Source organism: Protopterus annectens, chromosome 4.part1 (assembly GCF_019279795.1).
Source record: "Protopterus annectens isolate FY-2018-M chromosome 4.part1, PAN1.0, whole genome shotgun sequence".
Lineage (NCBI taxonomy): Eukaryota > Metazoa > Chordata > Ceratodontiformes > Protopteridae > Protopterus > Protopterus annectens.
In genome coordinates this window covers 887,962,718-887,986,341 of record NC_056734.1, presented here as the reverse complement: position 1 = coordinate 887,986,341, position 23,624 = coordinate 887,962,718, and the positions used below count along the sequence as shown (strand labels likewise).

Sequence of the window (23,624 nt, the reverse complement as noted above, 5' to 3'; positions counted from 1 at the left end):
TCCAGGAAAATTTGTCTTGGCTTAGCAAGGCCCCTTGGGTCATTAGCCTAGTAACATTCTATGAATTTATGAATGTATAACACTCCTGGAGATAGCCCCCCAACCCAAGGTAGAGGAGGAGGTAACTCAAATGGACATTGCCCCGGGGGCAGAGGCAATCCACATAATCAAGTTTTCATGGTTTTTCATTGAGAAGCCCTATCAGCACTCCTAAAAGGTTACCCAACTGCCGCAGTCTGGAGGCAGTTGGATGCTGCTTAAACTTACACCCACAAGCCTGGCTGAACATTGCATTTGATTTCTGGGTGCTAAAGGTTATCAGCAGAGGCTGTACCATTCCCTTTTTGTACTCTCCAAAAAAGAACTTAAAGGTTCCAGATGTTCCACCCAGTCAATTGGAATCTGTATCAACAGAGATTTCAAAGATGCTAAAAAAAGTCATTCAAAAGGTCTTCCCAAACCATATAGGATCCAGATTCCAGTTTATTTTTAGTTCCAAAGAAGACAGGGGACCTCAGGCATCTTATTCAATTTGTGAGACAAAATTCCAGACAGTTATGGTACAGTCCATGTTACCCCTGTTGAGAAGGGATAATTGGATGTACTCTATAGATTTCCAGGATACCTACTGTCATATGATGATACAGAGGCAATCCAGGAAATTTTGGTTCATTATCATTTCAGAGCACTGCCTATTGGTATCATCAGAGCCCCCCCCACACACGTGTTCATGAAGGTTATGGCAGTGGTAGCCGCTCATCCATGGCTGCAAGAGATCTTATTCTTCTTGTATTTAGACAGTTGACTCCTAACTGCTACTTCCAAAGAACCATGGTACAGCAACAGGCACTACTTCTCCATTTTACAGATCTACTGGGGATCACAATAAATCAACCAAAAAGCCATCTTTCTCTTATCCACAACTGGACCCCGGGTCTCCTCTGTGCCTTTCCCCGATGCCACTCTTGACAAAATTAATTAATTCATTCATTCATAAAGCCACAAAATGCAAGACCAGAATGATCCTCATTGCACCTTTCTGATCCTGGCAGGTTTGGTTTCACCTTCCTTTTGCCACATTTAATACACCCACTTTGGGTTTTGGATCCCAGCCTGGTTCTTCTGAGTCACCCATCTGGGTTGCTTCTACCAGATATGCAAGACCTAATCTGATAACATGGTTACTCCAGTTTTTACAGTAACCAGAGGTGCAAGGTTTTTCTCATTGGTGGCTCACATTATTTCTTCCTCATAAAATCAGTCGACAAAAGAGATTTATCAAAGCAAATGGAAAATATTTTCTATTTGGGCTTCTTCAAGAGGACTGATCCTTTCCCTGCTTGTCTCCTATCGATCTTGGAATTTCTGTCAGAACTTTTTCAGAAAGGGTCTAGTTTTTTGAACTATCAAAATGCAAATAGCTGCCATTTCAATTTTTCACATAGGACATAATGCCTCCTCTATTGCCTCACTTCAAATTCATGAGAGCTTTCCTGCTATGACCGTCATTAAGGATCCATTTCCCCCATGGAAGATCACTGTCATGCTTCAAGCCTTAACACAAAACCCTTTGAACTGGCAGCCTTAGTAGATGTCAAGTATCTCTCTTGGAAGACAATTTTTCTGGTTGTAATTTCATCCGGGTACACATATTTCTGAATAACACGCACTGTTATGCAAACCACTGTATCTCATTTTCCATAAAGGCACATCCAAAGCAAATTTGAATCAATCTATTGATTTGATAGTCTTTTTTTCCCAGGTTGACAAACAAAGGGAGATATTTGCTAAACAAACTAGATGTTCACAGACAGCTCAGATTCTACTTACTCTCTGTACCAAGGATATAAGAAAATCAGATCTACTGGTTGTATTCTTCTCTAAAGTAAAATTGGTAGAAATATATCAAAAGTCATAATTTCTAAATGGCATTTGGACGCATTTCTTTTGTTTATAATGACCGGGGTTTATCCTAAACACACACAACCAACAGACTATTCCACAAGAGCAATAGTTACTTCTGTGGCATTCATGAAGGAGTTCCCATAGATGACATTTGTGTAGCAGCAACATGGTCAAAGGTTCATAATTTTGTATCTCATTACAAGTTGGATGTGCACTCCAGATGTCTTTTTGCAGCTTGGGAATCTGTCCCAAAAATTAAATTGGACAAAATAGACAACATCAGATATGAAAAGTTATATAATTTCCACATCCCTCCCTCCTTCCCCCTTCCAGTATTGTCACTGATGGCTTCTGGTTGTCGGACAGACCTCTCCTAAGACCTATCAACTCAAAAATGTCCCTTGATTCATAGTGTCATACATATTCATACATATCAGCTGGGACATGTACAGGTTTCTGCAGTTATAGGAGGAGATCTATAATTTAGGTAAAATCAGTAAACTCAATTTTAGGGTAGAGGAGGAGTCAGTGTCAGGTCCACAGCTCTAGAAGAGAAGGTAACAAGCATTAAACCAGACAAAAATGAGACAACACAGATCTATCACTATTTGAAGTACATAACGTCCATGTATGTAAAACACAGAATATTGTACTAACTAAGCATTTTTTTTATTTTAATTTATTTGTTAACCAGGACATAAGTGCACCTTTTTAGGGACAGCCTGGAAATGTCTGTATAAGAGACTTTCTCAGAATCACACAGTAAGCAAATGGAGGTTTTACGAGTCAAATACTGGACTACATAAGAAGTTTGATAATAATGCATATTGTTAGATGTCCCTCCATATCACTGTTGCAGTATTCTTAACATAAAGGGATTTCATGCCTACAATAGCCCAATGTCCGGCCAGTATACCAAAGCCTTCGTGTCTTATATGCACCATATGTCACACATGTTCTCCCCTTGTAAGGTGTAGGGTATAAAGATGATATACAGACTCAAACACTAAGAACTTCTTTGCTACCAGTCCAAATAACATTATTAAATGTCGGACTGAATGCCCTTCTGCTGCGCTGATTATCAAGCCATCTTCACATAATTGCCCCCTTGGGGGTTTCTTTATCTTTTTTCATTATTGTAATGTACTTTTGTATTCACATCATTCAAGAAGGGAAAATGTCAGTGTGGGAAACAGATTACCCATAAAGACCATCATGATCAGTATTTTTTTTTTTGCTTAGGTGCTTCCTATGCAGTGCTTCATCTGTCAAACATTTGTCCCTAAGGCCCTTATCCATATACCTTGAGAACCAGTGACGTAAGCTGTTGGCTAAGGGTGCTGTGGTAGAATCCAAACATCCAGAGGATCAGGAGGAGGCCAAAAAGATTATGCCTGATCTGGTTACTGTCCAGCCTTCCCCAGATGTCTCTCTAGAAGCTAGTGAAAGCCCTGAAGACCATCTAGTTCTTGACTCAGATTCCTCTGCTGCAACCCCATCAGAGGCCAGCACAGAACTAAATTCTCATACATCCTCGGAGGTTTTTTCAATGTCTGTTCTGGAATTTGAGGGGGAGCCTTAACTGATTATTTCTGAGGGACCGAGGGGTGACTTAGATTTTAGTGAGACCACAGATTCCTCATATGGTTATTAAATCTTATGAAGAGTCTGAACCACCAAGAGTCCTTCGGATGGACATGCCACTCAAGAAAAATCAAAACACTGAACTTATTACCCTTGTCATTAAAGATCCCCAATGTTAAAGAGAGTATTTTAATCAGATAACCTTGAAGCCCCCTCAATGGTTGTCATCCCTGCTTCTCCCTCATCTTCCACTCATGTTAAGGGGCCTAGGGAATTTGATTTCTCAAATGAGGACTTGAACTCTGGTGAGGAATCCTTAGCTTACTACTCTCAGATTCTTTCTCTCTAGTGTATGGTTCAGTGGAAGAGGATTCTTTGAGTAAAGACTTCCCTTAGGAAGAATTAGCTTTTGAGGCTAATATTACTTGTATGATGGTGTACTTCAGATCAGATTGCTCCCAGATATCTGACATTCAGGAAAAAAGGAATTATGAGCTTTTACAAATGGAGTCTCCTAAGGCATTTGATGTTCCTCCTGTTTTGGCAGCCCTTTTGGACACACATTTTCTCCTACCTGTGTGGATCCTGATTCTCAAGACCCAGCTCTTAAGAAACCTGATAGATTCTTCAATGTTCAGGAGGTTTGCAAATTTTTATATAAGTGCCCTTCTGCTGATCCTTTAGTGGTTTCAGTTTCCTCTAATACCACTTTTAAGAAATGGTAGTGTGGTTGAGCAGTCTAAGGTGCTGAATTTAGACTCCAGTCTCTTTGGAGGCATGGGTTCATATCCCACCACTGCCAGTTGCATTGGGCAATGCAGTGGTGCAGCAGTTAGTATTGTTGCCTCATAGCAAGAGGTTCTCTGGTTCGATTCTCTGCTGGGGTACCTTCTGTGTGGAGTCTGCATGCCCTCCCTGTTTTTGCATAGGTTTCCTCTGGGTGCTCCAGTTTCCTCTTACATTCCAAAGACATGCATCTGGAGCATTTCTCCCTGGGCCTCCACTGACAATGGGCTCTGTCCCTGTCAGACTTCCTAGTAAACAAATGTTTAAAGAAATAAATTCTAGCTTTTGCCATGTATTAAGCTCCTTCCTTTAGATAAAGCCAGTCAAGCTGTGGAAAGGTTGGGTAAGAAAGTATATACTGCTTTCACCTTGTCTTTTGGGGCTATTAATCACAAAACACACATGACCAGGTATGTTTTGGCTCTTTTTTTTTCTCAGGAAGCTTCGGTGGTCTCTAATCTTCCTGATTCTGTTGGGAAGACTTCAGCTGTTTCCCTGCTTGGGTCCACTTCTCAGGTCACCAGTCACTGCATAAAATGCAGCTATAATGCAGCTGATGCCTCTTCCGGGGCTGCTGCTTTTCTTTCTGTGATATGGCATTATTCTTGACTATGTCTGCACCTTTACCTGATGATATTAAAGCCAAATTTTTGGATGTCCCTATGGATAACAAAAATCATTTTGAGATAGCTGCTGCTGACCTGTTTAAGTCCGTCCAGGATAAAAGTAAGGCCTTGCAGGAACTCACAACTTTTTTTCTTTCCCATCCCCAAATTCCAGAGGAATTACCCTTCTAAATCCACCTTTAACCACAGGCAGACTCACCCCACCCAAAGGATAAGAAGGCATCTAGACATATTCTCCCTGCTAAATCCACTCAGACTCTTTCATCTCAGGAACCTTCTTTTCAGGGCAAGCCTGTCTCCATTTGACAATTGGCCAAGTTCCCTTGTCTCTCTACCTTTCTCTGTCCCTAACAAACTGGAATCAGGCCATTTCAGACCCCTGGATGCTGTCTATCATTTGTCATGGGTATTTTATAGTTTACAAATCCCTTCCCTCAATTTCAGGCATTCTACAACCTTCTCTAGAGCACCTTCCTCTTTTTCCAGAGGTTTTGCTGTCCCTTTTTGATCAGGGCACCATTCAGCCTGTATCATCCTCCTGAATGGGAAAGGGATTTTACTCCAGTAACCTTTTCGTTACCTGGAAGTTGGGTAACTGGAAACCAATTTTGGATTTTTCTCTACTCAATACCTTTCTCAAGGCCCCTTCTTTCTAGATGCTGTCTCTTCAGACCTTATTTTCTCTTCTTCCCTAAGCTTTCTTGGTTTTTTGAACCTCAAGGATGCATACCTTAACATCCCATTCAACCTTTGTTCAGAAAACTGTTTTCATTTCTTTGTTTCTTCTTCTCATTTTCATTTTCTCCAAATGCCTCGCTCCTGTCATTGGTTTTTTTTTTTTTTTTTTCAGGCTTTCAGAGATTCAGATTTTCCCCTCTCTGGATGACCTACTCATTCAGGCTCCTTATCCCAGCAGTTTGTTGCAGGATCTCTACTTTATCACTTTTCTCTTGCAAAGTTTGGGGTTCACCATAAATCTCAATAATTTCTGATGCCCTGACAGAATCATATTTTTCTGGGCTGTAAGCTACAGACTATTCCCATGTTGGCTTCTCATCTTGCTCCCAAGGTTTTGTCTGGCAACCTTTTTTCTCAGTCCCTCTTTTCTCTGTTCTCTCTCACAGCTAAGGAATTCCTCAGGGTTCTGCGGTTTATGGCCTCCACTATTGCCATGATTCCTCAAGCCAGGCTTCATGGTAGGAAACTACAATTGTACCTCAAATCAGTGTGGCTTCAACATTGAAACCCTTTGGAGTGTCCTGTTCCTTTAATTCCTTCTCTCAAACTAAAGCTTCATTGGTGAATTTGAAAAATCTCTCTCTCTCTTTCATTATGGGGATTCTCTTTCAGGCTCTTGTTCCTTCCCAAGAACTGTTCACAGACACCTCAGACTTGGAGTGAGACACCTCAAACTTGGAATGAGAGACTTCTTATGGCCCTGTAAAAGTCCATAATCTCTGTCCTCTTCATCAGAGGTCAGATCATATTAAACTTAAAGAGAGGAAAGCTCTGCTTCTGGCTCTGCAAGCTTTTCATTCTTTTTTCCTTCCCAGCCTCATCAAATTTCACAGAAATGCCATTGTGATGTAGTACATCAACAATCAGTGGGGTAAGAGGCCCTTTCTCCTTTGCAGAATGGCTGTAGCTATCCAGTATCAAGTGACTATTCAGGCAGTTTACATTCATTCACAGCACAATCATGTGGCGGACTCACTGAGCAGGCCCAGAACACAGGATCACTAATGGATGCTTCAAAGAGATATATTTATGGACAGTGTCCATTGGTGGGTTATTCCTCAGGTAGATCTTTTTTGCCTTCTCTCTGAACAGACAAATTTTTCTGTTATGTTTGCGTTCCAAGTCCTCTAACTTGGAAAGTGGACTCCTTGTCTTTTCATTGGAAGGAATGTTTCTGTATGCCTATCCCCCCTTCCACAGCTTCCACGAGTTCTGCTCAAAATCAGACAAGACTCTCCCAAAGTCTTGCTGGTAACTCCCTTTTGGCCCAGACAGCATTGGTTCCCCTTCTTTATCACTTGAACAGGGGCAATAACCCCAATTTACCTCACTAGGTAGATTTTCTCATACAAGACAAGGGATTGGTTATCCATCCTTACCTATCTACTCATCAAATGACACTGGGGTGATAAGGTTTTGATTCCTTATAGGCTCTTTTTTTTTCCTGAGGATGTGCTCTGGGTTCTGCATCAGGCCAGAATCTCAATACCAGAAATTCATACATTTCTAAATAAAAAAAAAAAAAAAGATTTTCTGCCTGGTTCCTCTCTTGCTATCAGGATCCACTATCAGTGGGTGTTCTTCTGGTTCTCTGTTTGTGTGATCTGCTCCATGTCGGGTTGGCATGTTCCTCAGTTAAAACTCACCTTTCAGCAGTTTCTGCTTTTTTGCCCTTGAATCCACCTTTGGCCTTATGCTTTGAGGTCAAGCTATTTCTTAAAGGTGTCCTTCATATCAGACCTGCCAGAAAGCCTATTCCATCTTCCTGGGACCACAATTTTGTATGTGAAAAATTAACTCAGGCTTCATTTGAACCTGCTAATAGAGCTTTCTTGCAACATTGCACTTGGAAGGCTGTTATTCTGTTGGCTCTTAATTCAGCAGAGTGAGTGTCTGGACTTCAGTTCTCATGGCTATTATTCCTTTTTTATTTTATTTTTTTTACAGAGAAAAGGTATCTCTTCACATTAATCCTTATTTTATGCCCAAGGTGGTTAATGTGTTGTCCCATAATCATTCTAGTCACCTTCCTTCTTTTTTTCCCTTCTCCACTGTCTGCCAGTGAGAATGTTCTTCACACCTTGGATCTGCAGAGACAGCTCATGTGTTATTTAGATAAAACAAAGTTAGTTCACAAGTCTGTGCAACTTTTTGTTTCTTTTCATCCTCAGATTTTCAGTTTGGCTGTTTCCAAGAAAACCATCTCATCCTGGATTTCTAAAGCCATTTCTGTTATTCTTTTTATGGCAAATGTCTTTTTTTCACCCATAAAGGCATATTCTACTAGGGTGGTTGCCTCTTCTGGTGCCTTTTTCAAGGGTCTGGACACCAGTTCCTTCCTTGAAGCTGCTACTTGATCCTCTGTTCATACTTTTATGAAACATTACAAGTTGGATATTATTTCCAAGCCCAGGGCACATTTTAGCAGAGCTATTCTGCATGGGTTTGAAGAGGGCTGTTCTGTACTTTCATTTTTCTAGGCTTCTTCTTAGCTCTTCTACTATCCCTTCAGTGAAGAATGCTGCAGCATTGATATGGAAGGACATAGTATAGTTGTATAAAATCTTACCATGACAGTATATGTCCTTCTCTTCACTGTTGCAGTATTATGTCCCTTCCTCCTTCCCCACCTTTCCTAGCTCTTGTCCCTGTGCTTTTGTTGCCCTATTGGCTGAGTGGCTCTTGCTTCCTTTTCCCTTCTGGATGTACATGTTCTCTTTTGTCTCTGAGGGTATTATTTTCCTCCTGGGACAAATCAATTCTGTGTGTTTCTGTTTATACAACACCTTTATGTCCTACTCCTTACACAGGCAGCATGACCGTGATGTACAATGCCTATAAGTTCTAAAGGCTTTGGTATACTGACCAGAGGTTAGACTATCCTTGGCAGGAGATCCCTTATATTAAGAATACTGCAACAGTGAAGAGAAGGACATCTACTATTATGGTAAGGTTTTTCATAACTGTACTTTCTGTGCTTTAACTCAAAACAGACTAACAAGACATTCTCAGAAAAATACATTTCAAAAGTGTAAACTCAGCATGTGGCAGGTTTTATAAACAGAAAAGTATATTGCTGTAATGCCAGAGAACTGGTAAGTGTGTATACTGCACCCTGTATACTCAAAACATCACAAATAGCTATGATCAGTAAAGTACAGTTGTGTAAGTAAAATAACAATAACCATAGATGTTTGAATGATCACTGCTGCAGTTACCTAAGCCATGTAGGTTTTATAGGATATAACAGTTGGCCAGCTTCCAAAGTTTCAGGGCACCTTCCACACAACCGCATCATTAGTCATCTTGAGTTGAGCTGACTAAAAAGACAAGTTTGGGCACCAAACTCAGAATAGCTTTCATGCCGACTAACAGAGGGAGACTGAGCCCTGAGAAGACATTGCTAAGAACAAAAAAAAAAGCAAATGTCCACACCCTGACACAAAAAGACACCAAAAAACAAGGGGGATGGAGGGAGGCTACTGCAGCTGTAATCATCATGGTAAGTTTAGTTATGTAACTGTACTATGTTATTCATACTGATAACTACTGCAGTAGCCTAAGCTATACAGGTAGATTACTATAACTTAGAACAACTGAGATGTAGAAGACAAAGGGTCCAGAAGCCCCTGGAGAATGGCCATAACAAAGCCTGACCTAGAGCTGAAAAAGGAATTCAGCTTGTAGTGATGTGTGGAGGTATGTACAAAGGACCAGTTGCTGCTTCTAGTATATTTTGTGTCCATCTGTTTTCAAAAAGGCATAGATGAAAGCAAGGCCCTGATGGAATGTGCCTAGACCCTGGCTGGAATAGTTTTTGACAACCATTTGGAAATAGTCTTCTTTGGCACAGGTTGTCCCTTCTTACCTTCACAAGAAATGAAAAAATGATTGGAAGTTCTGAAAGATTTTGTTCTGTCAAGATAATACCTGAGTTGTCTGTGGACATCCAAGGTTTGAAGTATCTTTTCTCCCCCATTTTTGAGTTCAGGTAAGAACACAGGGAGATGGATAGTTGGGCTTAAAGTATACTTGGATACCACTTTAGGCATAAAAGAAGGATTAGTTCTCACCCCAATCCATATTGGCTGAATGGGCAACAGTAGAGGGATTCGAGGAAAAAATGAGTGGTCTGAGGAACAAGCCTCGGTCATAGCAGGGTAAAACACCCATGGGTGAAGCAAATTGCTAGTCTGCTATTGTGGCAAAAGCTGTTTAACATTTCTTCTTGTAGCTGGAAGAAGGATTGACTGTGGGACTTGCAGTTTGTTACATGGTCAAACCAAAAATGGTGCTTCTTTCCTGGGAAACTAAGCAGCACAAACCAGCAAAAATTAAAAATGGTATAAACTTATTTTTCTCAGTAAAAACACAGTAAAAAGCACTTCAGTGCATTTTATCAGCTCCAAAAAGTAATCTAAATACAATTTATCCACAGAAAAAGTGGTTTTAAAATGTTTAAGTAATCTTTTAAACTAATGTAGGAGTTGTTAACAGCTGTATATAGGAGTTGTTAACAGATGTATATAGGAGTTGTTAACAGCTGTATATAGGAGTTGTTAACAGATGTATAGAGGAGAACAGTAGCTCAGTGGTCAGTTGCCTTGTGTAGTTCCCTGTCCTAGCACTGCCTCAATTCTAAACTGTAGACTAATAAAAATAAAATCTCCCCTCCAAGTTGAAGACCAAAATAAATGCTCCCTTTGGAGCAAAACACTTCCTTGCTTCATCCCAGACTGTACACAATGCAATACTAGATTACTACTATCCCATTTGTCCCACTGTAGCTACACATCTCTCATAATTGCTCCCATTACAGACCAAGACAAACAGAAGTGTAAATGAGTTGGCATGGAAAACAAGTAAAAATGGATTTCATTGCATACCTCTTAACCTCTTAGTACATGAAATCTGGGTAAATCTAGAAATAGTGGGGGAATGATGGCTCACAAATGATAACAGATCTTAAATATTGCTCCTGTAAACTTAGAAAGTTACTCGAATAACGTGATTTGCATTAGTCTACATTTTCTGAAGGATATGAAGTTGGAAACTCAATTGTCTATCATTATTTAGAGATTTCATTTCTCAATTATTTGCCCAAAAAGCACGTTTTATGAATGTGCAGTAGGTCAGATAGGATAGGGTCTGCTGAGACTGTATGCTAGGCAGAGATAGGCCCCTCAGTAACCAGTATGTTTACAGAACACTGCTCATGAGGACAGCATTAGGGCAGGTAGCTTTGGGGATAAGTTAAATCGAACTGTAAGCTGAATTACCATTTATCAACTCCTGTTGACAGTAAGCTGTAGTCATTGAAGTCACACGTGTATGATTTGGTTCCTTCAGTCACCAAAATGCTTCTGTTGTTATCTTTTGTCTGACAGACTGCAGGCTATCCATCCATGGATTATGGGATAAAGTTCCATCATTCAAGTACAAATTTTGTAATTTTCCCATTTTCTTGAAAATTACAGTTAAAAAGGAGCAAATTTAGAGAGTTTGGTAATGTGGGTACAAGACTCTCAGTAACTTCATGCAGGGGTTTCACATCCTGCACTTGTAAATTTCATATAATCAACATTTAGGTCATAGTACATCATTGATGTTTAGGTAGTTTTGGTGAAATAGGATATCACTGAATGAGAAGCTGAATAAAAGCTGAAGTACTGCAGGAAGAAACTGTCAGTTTTGCATAGTTCCAAATGCTCTCCTTTTCCAAAGTTGGGTAGTCTTAAAGTTGATAGAAATGTAGCCTACCACAGGGGGAGACAAACAGGCTCGACCCTCTGCAGAAAAATTATATTTAAATACCCTTGTAGTATTTCAGCTTTTCTTCTTTTCTGTGATTGATTGCTGATTCTATAAGTAGGATTTTTGTTGTGCCGGTTTAGATGATTGGGCAACTTGATATGTGAGACTATAATTTTGGAACTTGTATCAAAATACAAACTAATCTTCATGATGATGTAATTGTCCTTGATAAGTGATCTCTCTAATTATGCAAAAAATTATGACATAAACCAGTGAGGTAACTATCAACATGTACATAGAATTAATTCAGTTTTTATTGTATATGTTTTTTCTTGTTATAAATGGAATTTATATTGATTTATGCTTATAGATTTTTGAAATCCATGTTTTGATTCTATAATTATGTTATTTTATTTGATAAATTTGAAAAATCAGTTAAATTTGATTACAAAAAAGAAATGAATGTCCCCTTGTTCATTTATTTAAATAGTTTGACAGTCCATCTACCTAGATTGTTGAACAAACAGCCATTCCTGGTTAAATGGTACATATTTCAGTTTACTTTTAAGAACTCACTTGATAATTTTACAGAAAACAACAAATATAGACAATAGGTCATGTCAAATAATGTTCTACAATATTAGCAAACTGCAGGCTATATTCAAATGTACAACAGTGCCTGCTTCCTTGAAAAAAATGCCATTATTTAATGGTGACGTTAGCATCTGCACAACCTTGCTAAAAGATATAATTAGAAAGTGTACACCATTATTAAATAGTATAGTTACCATCTGTACACCATTGTTATATAGTATAGCTAACATCTCCATGTCACTATTAAATTATATTGTTAGCATCTGAGCAGCATTGTTACAAGGTATAATTGGCATTGTACACCATTATTAAATAGTATAGTTAGCATCTCCACGTCATTATTAAATGGTGTAGTCAGCATCTGTACACTATTGTTAAAAGGTATAATTAGAATCTATACATTATTAAATAGTATTGATAGCATCTGCATCTGCACATCATTATTTCATGAGATTATCAGCATCTACACAACATTGTTATAAGGTATAGTTAGTGTGACGCCTCACCACTAGCCCAGTAATCAAGGAGCCTCAATCTTCACCACTGGCAACAGTGGGGGACATACACACTGGGAAGATGACAAGTACATACACAGTGAAGTGCAGTTTCCCTTAAGAGAATACAGAGACCACAGTCATTCTGGGATTGGTTTCCTCCTCTTTCTCCAGATCCCCAATAGGAATCCCCATTGGCACAGCTATAGGGTTGAGATCTCAGCTGTGTAGCCAAGCCAAAACATCCAGCACCCTCTATGTCCAGCTAGTGCTTTGTATCCCTGCCCAAGTAGCTGACACACACACACACACACACACACACACACACACACACACACACACACACACACACACACACACACACACACACACACACACACACACACGCACTTTGAGGTTTGATTTATACACACACATACACACCTGGGAAAAGCTGACACAGGATTACTAGCTATGCCCCGTTCTGTGCAGACTATAAGGTAGTTTTGACTGCAATCATCCACTACTTGTCAGCTACTTTAATGCCCTTAGCAAAGGGTGTCCAATCTTACTGTGTAATGTTACTGTTAATCGAAATGGTAGTTTGACCAAGAGCAACGCTATTAAGAGTGCCCTGCACAGTGTCAGCAAATAGATATGCAAGTACTCTAAGAGCTTAAAATATGTCTCACCAATATCAGCCACAATGATAGGTTTAAATATATTTAATAAGCAATAAAAGCACAAGAAAATACTTGGTAAACAGTCACAGTTACTTCAGAGTTCAAAATCACAGGAAATATTTAAATCAACATTGCAGGACAGTCTCAAATAAATAAAGAAAACATCTAAGCTATACTTCACTATATTCATAGCTGAATCTAAAAGAAATTAATGTACCCTTACTTACAAGGCAAGGCAAGTGTGGTGAGTGAGTGTTCTTGTCAGGTCAAAGACACATACTGAATGCATTGTCACTCTCTCAGAGAGTTCTTAAATTAATATTAAATACTAGTGCTGGGATACTTGCAGCATGACATCACTTTTTGTCACCTGACTTCAGTTCTCAGGCTCAAAAACAACCATTGCTAGAAACTGCCAACATTTAGCATCTCCTTGAGAAAATACATAACCTTCAGATATTTGCAACTGCTGAAAGACATAAAACAATAAAACACTTGCAATACAATGCAGAAATCTCCCTAGTTCTAGACATTATGTCTCTTGTTGCACTGAAACTGAAAGATAACATTTGTTTTATTATGTAGTTGTAAAATACTTTAACTTCAACTATTTTTTCTAAAGTTTTGCAAGTCAACCTCCTATGTGCTAGTTCCCACTGTTGTTAACCTTCTATGTGCTAGTCCCCACTGTTGAAACATATACATTTACAGAGTTGCAATAGTTTATATACATTTCTCTTGTAATCCAGCAATGTACACTATGGTCAAATCTCTAAGCTCAGTACTATACCAACCCTTTTCACACACACATCTGTATCAGCAGTTTGATATACACATAATATACAGGTCTAATACAGTTGCAACACAAGCATATGAATTGTGTTGACATTTACAACTGACCTAATTATTTACAAAATTCCAGATAGCTGGGCTGGCAGTGTCTCCTGTTTTGACAGTATCTGTACACCACTATTAAATAATATTGATAGCATCTGCACACCATTATTAAATAGTATAATTAGCATCTGCACATCATGATTAAATAGTATAGTTACCATCTGTGCACATTTCTTAAAAGATATAGTCAGCGTTTGTAGGCCTTTATTATATAGTATCGATAGCATCTGCACATCATTTTAAATGTTGCAGTTTGCATCTGCTCCCCATTGTTAAAGGGTATTGTTAGCATCTGGACACAATTATTAAATGGTATGGTTAGCATCTGCACATCATATTTAACTGCTGTAGCTGGTATCTGCACATTGTTGTTAAAAGACATAGTCAGCATAGTATGAGTAGCATCTGCAGACCCTCAGCCTTGAAATATAATCCCCCAACATTTTGGAACTCCTTAAACCACATACTACATCCTGGTGGTCCCTGCTCCCCCAGTCCTTGTCCTGATAACACTCCCAAAGATACTGCATCCACCTTCAACACATATTTAATTGACTCTATATCCAAACTATTTAACCCCAGTGCCAATTCATCTACCTCTAATAACATTTCTAACCACTCTCTATCAAATCCCACTATACTCTCATCATTTTTTTTCCCTCAAACCTGTACCCACTAACTACATCAAATCCCTACTTTCTAAACTTAAACCTTGTTCAGCTTGTACTGACAGCATTCCTTCCCTTTTCCTTCAGTTAGCTGCTGACTCTCTTGTTCTCTCTGTATCTATCTTAATCAACTGCTCCATTTCAGAGTCCAAAGTCCCTTCCATATGGAAACAATTCCTCACTCTACCAATACATAAAGGAGGTAACTCCTCGGACATCACTAATTTTAGACCAATTGCCATCCTCTCTCCTCTCTCTAAAGTTCTATAAAAATGCATACATAAACATGTTATGCACTACCTACTCTCTGAAAATCTGCTTATACCTACTCAACATGGCTTTAGACCAAAGCATAGTACTACTAATGCCCTACTATCATTCCTTAATACTATAGCCCTTGTCAGAGATAACAACAAACTTGTATCCTGCCTATTCTTAGATCTCACTTTTGACACCATCTCTCATCCTCTCCTTCAGCACAAACTAACTAACCTTATTTTCTCCCCTGCTACTGTTGCATAGTTTTCCATCTACCTCATTGACGGATCTCAAGCAGTGAAGTGACAATCTGCACTCTCCCCTGCTCTCCCAATTAAAATGAGTGTCCCTCAGGGTTCCATCCTTGGTCCACTACTTTTCAACATCTTCACTAGTCATTTTTATTCTTCCTGTCTTCAGTCATCACTGGTCCAATAAGCTGAGGACTCTACTGTCATCACTATTGCTGACTCTCCCTCCGAACTCATCCCTACAACACAAACTTCCTTTAACTCAGTAGAAAACTGGCTCTCTGATAACCAGCTTATCCTTAATCCCCCCAAAAAACTAAGCTACTGCTTTTTCTTCCTAAAAATTACAACCATATTCAATCCACTTTCACAATCCTGTCCCTCAGTAACACACACATTGAGGTGGAAACTAGCACTAAACTCCTTGGTGTCATCATTGACGACCAACTTAAATTTGATCTACACATTAACAACTGTATCAAGAAAACTCATCAGAAACTAGGGCTCCTCTACCACAACAAAATGTTTCTCACCAGTGAAGTTGAAGTAACTATCTCTTATGCCTACCTCCTACCTAGTCTATTTTATGGCTCTCAAATTCTTACTTGGCTCAACTCCACACTTCTTGTCAAACCTGAGTTTACCTACAACAAGACAGCCAAATTTGCAGCACATCAAACTTACAAGAATCCCACTCAAACACCTTAACTGGCTTGAACTACCTCACCAGCTTCTTCTCCCTCAGTTCCAGATCATCCACTGTATCAGCCTTCTTACTGTCCTACCCTATCATCTGTCATCTCCCACTATTCACCTGCTAGATCCCTCCGGAGCTCTAACCTAGAGCTGATACAAATCCACAAACCTAAAACTAAGAAAGGATGTATTCTCTATAGCTATAATCCTTCCAAGGCATGGAAAAAACTCCCACTAGAGATCAGGTCATTCTAGCAACTTAGTCAAGTCACGCTAGCTACTAAAGAATACCTGTTAAGCCAATGGACCTGCTTCTGTACCTACCCCCCTTAAACAGCTTATCGACCCTAACTGCACACCTCTATCTGCTCCCAACCTATGTAACTTTCTTTAACTCTCTAGACCTTGTCTCACATTAACTTCTCTATCTTAAGCACATTACATAATTCTTGCCTGCATAATGTAAGATTTTACATCTGATGACAAAACTATCGTTAGTCCTTCTGAATGATGTAGGATTCTAAATCTGACAGACATAATGATTAGTTTACTTTACTAAATCTTTGTTTTTTATGTATATTTTGCTTTGAATATTTTCTGTAAACCAGTTGCTGATTGTTTACTTATTTTTGTAAATTATAATCTGTAGAACATGTGGGGCTTTTCTTCCTGGGCCTCCACTGAAAAAGGCTACTTAGCTCAGTTGGACAAACCCGGTCGACAAATGTAAAATAAATAAATAATTGTTAAAGGTATAGTTAATATCTGTACACCATTATTAAATAGTATAGTTAGCACCTGCATATCATTATTAAATAGTGTAGTCAACATTCACTTCCCATTGTTAAAAGTTATAGTCAGTATCTGTACACCATTATTATAGAGTATAATTAGCATTTGCACATCATTATTAAATGGTGTAATCAGTATCTGTGCAACATTGTTAAAAGACATGGTTAACATAGTATGTGTACCATCTGCAGATCATTATTAAAGGTATAGTTAGCATCTGCACACCATTATTAAATAGTGTAGTCAGCATTCACTCCCCATTGTTAAAAGTTATAGTCAGCATCTGTACACCATTATTAAATAATATCAATTGCATCTGCAAGGTGTATTCAGAATCTGATCCCCTTTGTTAAAATGTATAGTTTGCATCCATACACCATTTTTAAATAGTATAATTAGCAACTTCACATCATTATTAAATAGTATAAATAGCATCTGTAAACCGTTATTAAATGTTATAGTCAGTATCTGCTCCCCATAGTTAAATGGCATCATCATCTCTACACTAGTATTAAATAATATAGGTAGCATGTGCACATCATTATTAAATAGTATAATTAACATTTGCACATCGTTATTAAAGAGTGTCGTTAGCATCTGCACATCATTATTAAATGTTGCAGTTAGCATCTGCTCCCCATGGTCAAAAGGTACAGTTAACATCTGCACATCATTATTAAATGGTGTAATTAGCATCTGCATACTATTTGTAAATGGTATCTGCACACCATTGTTAAAGGTATAGTTAGTATCTGTACACCATTATTAAATAGTACAGTTAGCACATGCACATCATTATTAAATAATAAAGTGTGCATGTGCATACAGATTCATGGAGTGTTACTAGACTAACGACTCAAGGGGCCTCTCTAAGCCTAGCCAAGATTTCCAGAAAGAATAGTGATGTCCTGCATCCAAGTAGAACATTAAGGGCCAGATATTTATAAGCTACTTCTGTTCATAAGGGACATGGGTGCCAGGCCTTGTGTAAATTTCCTATTCCCCATCCACTGGTCTAGGTTACACTTAAACTGGATAATAGGCAAACTCAGTTTCTCATGGATGGGAAACCTATTCCATAGGAGGGTGGTCTCTGAGACACATATCTGTCTTTCCATCATGTTTGGTTTAAGTCACCAACAAAATTCAGGTCTATTGACCTGGTATTTCTGATACTCTTTGACTTACAAATATGTAGGAGATTCGTAAGTATGGGGTATGCGGATGCCTTTTAAGCCAGGCATAGATCACTCCACAGCAAAATATAAGAAACTGAGTAGAGAGAAAGGGCTCTAAGGCAGTCTGCACAAGGCAAGTTTGTTACACCTTGTATTCTTTTTGTAAGAAACCTCTGAGGTTGCTCTAGTTGTTGCATATGCCTGGTCAGGTACATACCAAAGGTAGCATTGTACTCTATGATGGGTCTTATAAGAGCAGAGTATAGTGGGATAATGACTTCTTTGGAAGTAGCTGCCGTGCTGTTACTTATAAGTTGCACAACAAAAAATGATTTCTTCACCACTGTGACCACATGGTGGTCAAAGATAAGGCTACTGTCTATGTGCGCCTTATCACTGACCACTTGCTTGATTCTTAGAGGAGTAATATCAACATGGTAATTAGCTGGGAGGGTGACTTCCCAAAGGGTACAATTATGCATTTCTTAGTATTGAGTTTAAGACCCTGGCTTTGGCACCATTTGTTAGTCAGAGAGAGACCTTCTTGAAGAATGATAGTGTCTGCAGGGGTGTCAATGTTAACCCACAGCTTGTGATAATCTGCCAACTTAGTTGACTATTAACCTTCAGCAGTTGCTTCCATTTCAGTGAAATAGATGCCAAAAAGGAGCGAGCCCAATACCAAGCACTGTTGGACTCCGTTAGTGAATGGCCTCTTGGTGGAGGTGGCCTCACCTGTTTTGACCTCCTGGGTCCTATAAGTGAGACAGTTGGCTATGCAGTGGGTGATAAAATGGTTTATACCTACATTAGTGAGCTTGTCTGTAATGCCTGAGTGAGATATTGTATCAAAAGCCTTTGCCAGGTCGATGTAAGCTGTGTGCATAGTATTGTTTTCTTGACCCTCTCAAAAAAGTCCACCTTCCTTTAACAAACTGAACTGTGATGGCTACCTATCTCCTCATTTATCATATTGATGATATTTCTTTCCATGGCCTTACATACGAGGCTGGTAAGACTTATGGGCCTGTAGTTACCCAGGTAAGATCAGTGGTTGGTCCTCCTTTGTGCAAGGGTATGACTGTAGCCATCTTCCATTCCTTAGACACAAAACCTGACTGAAATCTCTAGTTGAAAAGTGATTTGAGTGGACAAGGGAAGGTTATGCTTTGTGTTATTTAATAAACATCCCTAGATGTTATCTGGGCCCATCGATGTAGTATTTTTGCCTTGGAAAGTGCATTGATGACCTGTTCCCTAGAAATGGTTTGGGGGATTGTGCTTTATGTTATTTACTCTGGGATATTGGGTGGGAGAAATTTGAGCCTGAACCTGTCAGCCAAAAGGTTGACAATGGCCTCTGGTTCATTGTGGGTGATACTATTTAGGATAAGTTCTGCATGTTGTTGTGTTTTTCCTCTGAGGTTACAGACACAGCTGTAGAAAGCTTTGTGGTTGTCCTTTGCCTGAGAAGCTATTTTTCTTCAAATTTAGCCTTTGAAGTTTTAATTTAACCCTCTTAGTTGCCTGTTTAGATTTGTCAGGAAGATTTTAGTATGTTTGGCTTTGTTCTCCTATGCTTAGCCAAGGTTTTTTTTTTCTTTTGTTGTATAACTGATTGATATTGTGATTCTTCCAAGGTGGCTTGTCTTTTGAGTTTGTCTTATTCTTAATACGAGTGGATACAGAATGCTCTATACAGCTATCAAAATGGATGTACAGAGATTTTGGAAATACCTCAGTGTATGCTATGGTATTTATTGGTATTTAGAATTTAGTCAAGGTGTTGCTTAGTAAAGAAAGGTTAGCCGTAGAATAGTTCCTAAAGGTTTTTGCTTTTGCTGGATCCCTGGTTTTAATTTTTATTTCAAGTAATACTGCCTTATGGTCAGATCTGATGAGCAAAAATATTACATTGGGTGATGAACATCAGCCCCCCCTGCCAATCATGAGTACAAGGTCAAGGGTGTTTGTACCCCTGGTAGGAGAATGGACCAACCATTCCAGGATGTTGGTAATAACAAAACATAGGAATCTGTGGGCTTGTGTATTAGAAGTGGTGAAGGATTCCCAATATATAGAGGTGTAGTTGAGATACCCCCATGAATATCATATTGGGTTGAATGGTGAAGGACTTTAGTGCACTAACATAGGTAGTATGGGTTTCCTGGGATATGGAGGAGGACCTATAGGTTTCAAGGATATGGTATGAGACCCTATTTATGGTGAGTTACACATGTGTGAGTTCTTCTGGGTCATACACTTTAACTAGTCTGGATGTGAAATTGTTTTAATGTAGACTAAGACTCCTCCACCTTTATTTCCCCCCTGTGGAGTAGCTGGTCTAAAGGTGTGAAACGTATTGTAACATTGAATTGCTGGGGTACTCTCAGCGACTTTAAACAATATCTCTGTTACGCACAGATATCTGCACACTCCAGGGAGAGGAAAGGTTTCAGGAAGTTGCGTTTCTTGTTAAGACTTTTAGCATTGATCTGTATGACCTTCAGATATTCCTTCATAGTTTGTTAAGTTGGTATTCCTTCATAGTTTCAGTTAAGTTGGTAATTTTAATCATGTAGTTAGTATCCGGACATCATTATTAAATAGTGTTGCTATGGTATAGTTATCTTGTACAAGCAATGAAGGTTACGAACAACTGCAATGTTGGCATTGATGATTTTGGTTAGTGTGTGCTTGACAATCATGTATTAGATTATCATATATGATGGGCAAATGGTAATTTCTGGTTAGAACTGAGAAGTCAAGAAAAAGCATTGAAATAACAATTGTAACAAAATTCCAAGTGTGACCCTTTTATAGCTTGATACATTTATTCAGGTTTACTGCAGTGTTCTCTCTTTCCTTTGTCATGTTGTTAATTGTTTTTGGTTGGTGCTAATTTGTATTCCTTTTAATCAAGGACATTTTGCTTCTTTGCAGGTGATACAGTCTGATGCTGGTATGCTACTTCTCATGTTAAGTTTTGAAGAACTTTTGAAGTAATGTGCAAGAACTTTGTTCCATCCGCATTTCTAATGTGTGCATTCTGTGTGATAAAAAGTCCTAAAAACCCAAGCACTGTGCCTTTTTGAGCAATAGTTAATGCACAAAAACCACTCTAAATAAAACTGTCAATATTTATCTTACAAGATGATTTTTGTTCCACAAATATGTTTCTTTTCCTCAAGCACCTCAGCTTGGGTTTATTCTGTCTGAAAACATCTCCGTATTAAAACTGTAAATAATGTTGGTTCGACCAGTCAGCTAGTGAAACTTCACTACTGTTTCTGCAGACAATTCAAGCTGACTCGGCAGGTAACTGCAGAAATCCTGCACGTATGTCACATAATGTATGCTGATATGATTTGCTGCTGCTAGGAATTTTTCAGATACAGAAAGTGAAACATTTTCTGTGAATTTAAAGTACAATAATGTATGGAACATTTTCTGTGAATTTAAAGTACAGTAGCATAAGTACAAACTTCAAAAAGACATGTATTATTTTTTACACAGTGAGGTTCAAACATGGTGATTATAGACCACATTTTCATTAGTTTTATTGTAAAAATTCCACTGCATAATGCAAGTTCATACAAAAGCAGAAGGAACTAAAAAGCACAATTATGCAGAATTTCAGTATGTGGCATACTGTTGGAACTGCACTGGGTCTACTGCCCATCATCAAACCTACTGCTCTGTTACTTGTGGTACATATTCCAAATCAATTACTTTACCATAGTATGGTGTCTTGGTAAGCAATTCTCATTTTTCTTTGCATTTCTTAAGAATTATGTAGTTCCTACTTGCATGATATGAATTAACAATGACCACAGCAGACTGTATATAGTCTAATTACTGATAAATTTGAAATAATACTCTTTTGAACTTATGTCCTTAAGTATGCCATGCCTGAAGTTAAGTCTGCAAACATCCATTCATTTTAACACTGTATGTGGAGCAGTGAAATGCTATCAATAAAACAGAATGCTACTTGGAACTGAAACACTTTTTAAACGTTATTTGGTACACACCGTGTACCTTTACACTAAGAGTTGTTGGTGTTGCCCTACTTTAAATACTAAGCATCCCCAGTACTTACTGTTTATCACCAATTTGTTAACTTTGATGTAAGGCTGTTATACTTATTTATAGTATACTGTGCCTAAGTTTTGGAAGTTTAACCACACAGTTATAAAAGTGAATGTTAGACTAAAGCCAAAAGCTAGATGTGATGCATCCTTTATTCTCCAGCCATAAAGATCCTCAGTACAAGCCGTTATTGGTTCATAGGTATTTACTAGGTTAATAACCACTGGGGCCTTTATAAGCCTAGCCATGCAACCTAACTGTATCCCATGGGCTATTTTGCCTAACATGATTTAAGGGGTGTATGTTAGGCCATGATTTAACTGCTACCTCTATCCTTCAGAGATATAGATGTCAGACTCTGGTTGTGTTTCTGATTTCCCATCCACTTATCCAGGTTATGGTTCAGTAAGGTTAGGAAAGGGCTTGCCTTCACATGGAAGCTTATTCCAGAGAACAGGAATTCTCTGAGATACATATATGTCCTTAAAAATGTTCTGTTTAAATCACAAGTAAAGTTTAAATTCTTGGATCTAGTAGTTCTGATGCTGTTCATTTTTTGGATATGTAAAAGGTCCATCAGGGTGGGATCCAAGGATGCCTAGAATGCCAGTCATAAATTGCCACTCAACAGTCTGGAGGAAACAAGAGTGTAGGGATAGGGCTTTGAGTCAATCTGCACAGGGCATTGTGTTTATGCCCTGTATTCTTTCTGCAAGAAACTCTGTTGATGTTCTAGTTGTTGCCTGATCAGATACATATTGAAGAAAGCATTATACTCAATGACAGGTCTGATGAGGATTGTGTGTAGTGACACAATGACTTCTCTGGACCTGGATGCCTTGTCCTTACTTATAAGCTGAGTGACATATAATGACTTCCTTACCACCTTCATATGTTGGTAGAAAGCCAGGTGACTATCTACATGAGTCCATAAATCCCTGACAACTATATCTATTTCTAGGTTTATTTAGTAATGAAGTAGTTTCCTAGTGTGACCGACTATCCAAAAGGTACTGTTATGCATTTTTTAGCATTGAGTTTTAAGCTGTAGCTTTGGTACCAGTCATTTGTCAGTGTTTCGACTTTCCTGGATAATGTTTTTATCTTGGTGAGGTTTCTGTGATTGCTCACAGCTTGCAACCATCTGCTAACCTGTTAATCCAGAGGGCCTTGGCATTAGCCTTGACTTCTGGGAAATATATGCCAAACAGGAATGGACCTGGGACAGATCTATGGAGAACTTCACTGGTGACTGGCCTCTTTATGGAGCTGCTCTCTCCAAGCCTCACCTTGTGGGTCCTGTCTCTGAGAAGCTGGATATCCAATAGGTTACATAGAGTTTTATGCCTAATTCCATGTATCTGTTTACAAATCCAGAGTGCAATCTTGTATCAAATGCCTTAGCTAGGTCAAGGTAGGCAGCATGCACCAATTTACCCTTATTCATTGCTTTATTGACCTTCTCAAAAGTTCACCAGGTACATGACCTGTCTTTGATAGCACCAAACTGGCTTAAGTCTAGTGTCTGAATGGGTTTCTTGTGTCATTGTTAATCATTTTCATAGTAATTATTTCCAGGGCTTTGCACTGGAGACTAGTCAGACTAATGGGTCTGTTGTTCCTGGGATCTGCCGATGGCCTGCCCTTGT

At 38.8% G+C, this 23,624-nt stretch overlaps 1 protein-coding gene across 2 annotated transcripts in view; it reads left to right on the top strand.

The window, feature by feature from the left end:
• Positions 1-21,889, top strand: part of LOC122801105 (major facilitator superfamily domain-containing protein 8-like) — a 1,359,614-nt gene extending 1,337,725 nt beyond the window's left edge. For both annotated transcript variants that reach the window (XM_044070628.1, XM_044070627.1), the window contains one exon: positions 20,827-21,889. The gene's annotated coding sequence lies outside the window, so the exon portion shown is untranslated. The remainder of the gene's footprint in view (positions 1-20,826) is intronic.
• Positions 21,890-23,624: the final 1,735 nt, after the last annotated feature.